This window comes from Lycium ferocissimum, chromosome 1, assembly GCF_029784015.1.
Source record: "Lycium ferocissimum isolate CSIRO_LF1 chromosome 1, AGI_CSIRO_Lferr_CH_V1, whole genome shotgun sequence".
NCBI lineage: Eukaryota > Viridiplantae > Streptophyta > Magnoliopsida > Solanales > Solanaceae > Lycium > Lycium ferocissimum.
Genome location: NC_081342.1, coordinates 62,357,729 through 62,364,444, shown reverse-complemented (window position 1 = coordinate 62,364,444; position 6,716 = coordinate 62,357,729). Strand labels below are relative to the sequence as shown.

General features: G+C 33.1%; 1 long non-coding RNA gene across 1 annotated transcript; it reads left to right on the top strand.

The window, feature by feature from the left end:
• The first annotated feature begins 3,049 nt into the window (after positions 1-3,049).
• On the top strand, positions 3,050-4,884 carry LOC132030487 (uncharacterized). Its single transcript, XR_009408055.1, has 2 exons — positions 3,050-3,598; positions 4,520-4,884. It is a non-coding gene; the product is annotated as an uncharacterized LOC132030487 (long non-coding RNA).
• The last annotated feature ends 1,832 nt before the right edge of the window (positions 4,885-6,716 follow it).

Here is a 6,716-nt window from a genome sequence, read left to right as displayed (position 1 = left end):
GCTAATACTTTATGTAGTTACTTAATAATAAGAGTAATATAGGAAAAAATTAATAAATCTTTCGTGATATACTAAAAATAGACAAGTAAAAAGAAAAATTTATTTTTAGTATAAGGAAAAGCAAACAGAAACGGAAAGAGTAATCTAATAAGGGACAAAAAAAAAGATCCACCAAAAGATTACTATATATAGTGTCAATATAGTCAAATAACAAAGGCCCTAGCGGGAATAGTCATAAGAAAATGAATGAGATAAAAAATGTAGGGAAAAGCAACGCCATAGGTCGCAGTCTCATAGGATCAAAGAGTATGTGAGGACTACAAAACTTATTCCCTCTTATATATAACTAGTGAAATTGTCTGCGCTTCGCGCGGTCTTTAGAAACATTAATAAATTTAAGAAATGATACCTTTATATGTTTAGCTGAGATAAAGAAGAATTGATATATCTACTTACATAACTAATTCTATAAGTTAGTCAACTCAGTAATGAGTAATTTAAATGACTTCCAATTGCCATGGATGCGATTTTCATACTTTAAGCAGGGTACATGTCACAAGCTGTAATGTCCCAATTTCTATAAATGAGCCAATTAACATATGGAAAGTTGATATGTATATCCTACTCAATTGGCCTTTTAGTTTCTTAAAAATGAAAAAGAGTTTGAGTAATTATAATAGAATTGGTAATTATAAGTAGGATTCCGTTGAGAAAGAGAACATAAAAATTCACTATGTGATGGGGAGGAGAAAAGTAAGTTAGCTCGAAGCATTGACAAGGCTTAAGAGTTGAATCTTGCATCTGTTAAGTATCCTCAAAGTTTGTTATACAAACATATCAACTCACTATCAATTAGAATTAGTAGGGTCGAGTAATGTAATAGGATTGATGGCGTAGTTTAAGTAATTGTAATAAAATTAATAGCAACAATCATGTTGAATGATTCATTATTGTGCATTAAGCTTTTTTGAGAAATGAGAAGAATGGACAATTGGACACCACCAAAATCTATCAAAAAAATCTTCCTAGTTGTACATGCAAACAAAAAAATATTAATAATAAATAAGTAATTCAGACATTCAGGGCCAGCTCAACATCCTCGGTGGCCTAAAGCTAAATCTTGATGAGAGGCCCTAACTTTTCTTTAAATTTTTATTATGAAATATATTTTTCTTACCGGTGCAATCAACATTAGTAACAAATATGAAGTTTTGCAATCAACATTAGTAACAAATATAAAGTTTTCTTCCCTTTTTTTAGTTAAAATTATAAGTACTACCTTTTTACTTTTAAATACTACTCCCTCCGTCCCAATTTATGTGATACTTTTTGCTTATCGAGAATCAATTTGACTAAATTTTGAAGTAAAACTTCAAGATTAATATTTATACATTTGAAAACTACAATAAAAGTAATACTAAGTTATAACTTTTGTCATATCAATATAATTAAAAAATACATCTTATATATTGGTCAAAGTTACTATTATCTGAATCTTAAAAAGCGAAAAGTATCACATATATTAAGATGAGTAATCTTTTTAAAAAAATTTATTCATAAATTTATTATTAGTGAAAATGGCCCCCCCAAAATTTTGGGGCCTAAAGCCATTGCTTTGGCTGCCTTAGCCTGGAGCCGGCACTGCAGACATTACTCATTGGTGCCCAAAGTACAGTTTTTACCAAACTATAAATAAATTCTCACTTGAAAGTTGGAGGTATGACCCGAGCTTTGTTTAGTAAAAAGTACTTTCCCTAATCCGATTTGTATTACACTATATACCATTGGATATGATTTTAAAACATACCTTTATATAAAGTTTTACCACTAGTATTGTTAAGATTTACTATCCTAAGCCAATTTCCCCATGTTTTGCCATATAACCTAGCAAGTATCCTAAACCAATTTTACCATTCGGGTATGATAAAATTTATGCAATTTGCACATAACTCTTACATGAAAGATGTAAAATTTGTAATTTTATGCCAGGGAAGATTTTCTTTTACGTTATCCAATATTTGGTTGATCATCAAGCCAACGGTTGCAAATCATTCAACAAATTCAAGATTTTTTGGATTCATAAGTTAAAGTAATTTACTCCATTATACCATGGTCGTCTCAGCTTTATTTAGAAAAATAACAATGTATCAATCTACCAAAAAATCTAACCATCTAAAAAGTAGGTATGTACTTGTATACAAACCTGCCGAAAACTCGAATTACACAGATCAAAGAACACGACATGTACAGATCTCCCATTAGCTTTCAACTCCTGTTGGTTTTGTTTTTGTTATAGACTTTAGAGCTTTAATTTATAGTATAAGGCAAAATATATGATGAGACTTTTGGGTTGTTTGATTAGGCAACGGATGCTTCTTATTTTGCTTCATAATCTGAGCGTAAAGTACATGTCAAATCTGTTCCAATAACCATTTAAGGTGGCATTATTCACGTTATTAATGATGAAGACTTATTGCTACATTTAATTGAGCTTTATGAGGCTTTTATTATTCCATTGGTAAGTAGAATAAATTAAGCAAAAAATGCAAAAAATGGTGGAATATGCCAAAAAAAGGAGAAAAAAGATAAATAGGAATAGAGGCCATAGAGAGGTGCTACACCACCTTGTCTATGTCTAGCTTTATATTATATATAGATTATGTTGACACATAGGGATGTATTTTTTCTAATGGGCAATCATACCATTATATATCATGCGTTCCGCCATACATCTTTTAGCTAGCTTCAATTAGTCATACGCTCATTCTAAAACCTAAAAATTACGATACCTCGAACGAAATAATAGATCATATCCTTATCTATGGCATTAAAAACAATTTGGTACTTCTCTGTCGAAAATATCATTTAGAAAAGAGTGAACTTGTTAAAATCTCTTGTAACAGAACATAATTTGCTTTTTTTTTTTTTTTTTTTAAAAAAAGAAGAGAATATGTTAAAATCTCCTAGGTTCATGCTTATATTATTGGACGTTCCTGTTACCCCTAGATCATAGCTCCCCCCTTCCAGCTGCCTAATTGAATATGTGACAAAATGTTTGAGATAACTTGTCGAGAAACTCGTGCGAGATGAAAAAAGTCTTAAAAATGAGTTTGCTTGACACTCAATTTTTTTCCATTTATATTGCCACATGAAATTATTTGGAGGAGCTTTTGGAGCTCGATATTTACATATCACGTCATATTCCTCCGCGGATATTTTTATATGAGTTCACGATAATCCAAGCGGTTCTGTAAACACCAAATACTTTAATTTTTTTTTTTTTTAGTTCCAAAGCCATTAACCTATTCACTCTTTGGAGAAACCTAATTTCTTTTTATCTCATAAATTACTATTCCACATAATCAGTGAAAACTGGACCCACATAAGTTAACCGTTTATGTTTCTTGGAACCTGGTTTTCTTTCTTGTTTTTTTCCCGCTTTTACAGTTGGAATTGGAACCTGGTTTTTCTTTGTTGTTTTTTCCGGATTTACAACTTGTTTAGAAGAGTAGTAAACAATTACATTCTCCCAAAATAAAAAAAATAAAAAATAAAAAAAACAAACAGGCACATTTCTCGAATTCTCCGCAGCATTACGGTAAGTTTTTGCTTCTTGTTTTTGTCAATTTTATTTTCACTCAGAAAATAATCACGGATTGTAATTTTATTTGAAGTGAAATTCTGTATCTGTTCATTGAATTCATGATAAGTTATGCTTTACTACAGTTTTTCAATTTTCTTTTTTCATATTTTTCACCCGTATGTGTTTATTATATTTTCATCAAGTAGGTGAAATGAGGTACTTTCACTGTATGTGTAATTGTAGTTTCATCAAGTAGCGGAAATGTCTTAAAAGAAATTGGATTAGTTTCCTGATTTTTGAACTTTGGATGATTTAGAGAGTGATTCTCTGATTCCTTTTGATGTATCAATAAGAATTTTATTAATAAAGCACATAGAAGATGCAATTCAGTAAAAGTTGCTGCTTTATAAATACAAAAAAGTCTATTAAGTTTTGAATTACATAGAGCTGAAATTGGTCCATCTTATGGTGTATTTGCTCTGTGGAGTCGTTATTAGTGTTTTTTATTTTTTTTTATGCATCAGGGGTTACAAGGTGGGAAATTGAACCTTCACCAATAAGGTGGAAGTTAAGGTAGCCAACCAACTCGGCGTGACACTTTTTTTAGCTAGTTGGTACTAGTTTGATTGCGTGTATGTACTTTCTTTTTTGACAACCGTGGTGTTCGGGCCGCGCATCTCGACTAATTCCATGGTACTTGCTATATCCCACCCGTAGAGATATCGGGTAACTCTGTCCACGAAGGTTTGGACAGATAGGAAAAAATCACCTAGCTTTTTTGCCTTTGGTAGGATTTGAACTTGAGACCTCATGGTTCTCAGCCCCACTTCATTGACTACTAGGCCATACCCTTGGGTGTGTGTATGCACTATCTTTTTGTCGTAAATATGAAATGATTATGGTTTTACTTTTAATTTGGATTTGATTCTTTTCTAGGATGGTTCAGTTGGAGTCAGTATGTTGGTGCTTTGGAAGATGTTATGGTACCAATTATTGCACTGTTTGATGGTTTTAGGATTGTGAAGATGGAGGGAGTTGACAAGTTGGTTCCTTTCATTGTTAATCAAGTTTCATTGCAAAGTTTACTTTGTTCTCTCTTCTGTGGTGATAATATTCTTTCTTGTTTGGATACTGAAGTGTCCGGTTTTCTTACTGATGTAGTTTTTTTTGGTCCTCATCACTATCCAGTAATTTGACTTGAAAAGACAAGTTTTAGTAGGCGTTCGGTAAATATTTGAGTTGAAGTTGAGCAAAAGATATCTGAAGTTGGAAAAAAAAAAAATATGTGGAAGTTGAAGTTGCTTTTTTGCATGAACTTCTCTTGGACAAAAAGTTTGTAAAAGCTAAAAAAATTTGATTGACGACTAGTATTTTTCTTAAAATACACCTTCAGCTAGTATCTCAATATTTCACTCGAAATTCAAATATTGAAGTCTTGTATTTGCAAATACATAGAGTAACACTAGTATTTGCTGACACTGAAGTTCGTGTTTACAAATATGGAAGTTCCGAGTAATGTCAAAGCAGGCCTTTAGCATATAGAGAGGAAGTGGATGCAGAGGTTTATTAGAGCCGACCCCAACTAGTTTGATTGGGGTGTAATCGATTCATTGATTGATTAGTTTATCACTGTCAGGTGATTCAATATCAGTTCGTTGTTGTTTGTGTCGGTGCCCCTTATTGAATATGTATATTACAAGGATTTATGATATTTGGTCTGTGTCTATTCATTTCCATAATCCTCATAGTTTTTCTCGGCGGAAATTGTTATCAGGAATTTAGATGACGAAGGAAATTGAGGTTTGAAGATTTATGAAGTGAACCAGGTTTATCTTGAAGGATGGTGACGAATAGAGCCTTTAATAAGCTATTGTAGGAGGACTTATCAAAAACGAGAGAAATAAAAAGGAGACTTTGTTGGAGGATAAATACTGACTACAAATTTTATAAAATTTTAATTTTTAACAAAATGGTGACAAACGAGCCTTCTGTCAAACTTAAATGTTAGTAGTTGTGTATCTCACACAGATACTAGAGTACAAGCTAACTGTTTCTATTGCGTGTGATTTCAGCTGCAAACATAGGGCACCAAAATAGAGTGAGAATGCTAGTTCTTGAAAAGTCTTTTCATCTAGAGGATAGCCCGGGTGTCAAAAGGAATATATTATCAGAGAAATCGTGCTTGTTCTTTATGTGCAATTATATACATAAGAACATTAAACTAGAAAGAAGGGAACCATCCGTGACTAGGGGGGAATTAATTCCCAAATTGGTTTAGGAGAGAACGTAACTTGCTTCCCCTTCTACTTGGAGTAGCTCATTTTTCCCTTTGTCGAGTACTTGGCAAATTGATATGCCGTGAAATTACGGGATATTCGCTAATTTCTTAGCTTTGTAACTCTTCAAGCACTTTTTTGGTGTTACTTTTCATGTGTTTTTGTCATTTTGTAGGAAAAGATATTGGTGAAGCATAACGGAGCAAAATGAAGCAAAATAGGCCAAGGACACACTTTGCACAACATGCGAGCCGCATGTTATGTCTGCGGATCCATAATTCCACCGCATAGCATGACAGGCCATTGAAGAATAGAGAATGAAAGGTTGCGCAATTTGCGAGATCAACATGTGACTCGCATGTTGAACTTGCGAGACAATAGTGTTAACACAAACCTTGTCCGAAATCTGGAAGCCTGAAGTCAAGAGCATAACATGCGGCTGCTGAGCATACTTCGCATCTCGCATGTTTGTCTTGCGACAAAACATGCGAGATGCACGTTGCGCACGCAGGGGTGTTTTTGTATAATATTGGTGCTCTATTCAGTTTTATGTGATTTAGAAGTGATCGGAAGAAACCAAGTAAAAATAAAGTCAAAAGAGGTCAAAAGGCGGGCCAGTTTTGTAAAACGGGGACAGGTTTGCAAAACTGAAACTTTGGGGTTTATTTTGTCATATTTTGACTTGGGAAAGTTGAGGAGCTACAAAAGAGAGACTTGGGGCATATCGTTTTCATTTTTGGCCATTTTCATCAAGCTTGGAGAGCTAGGTTTTTGCACCCACACTTGGGGATTGAAGATTTGAAGATCTTGATAAGAAATTTTTTTAATCCTTTACTCATTTCTTCTTTTTTCTTTTT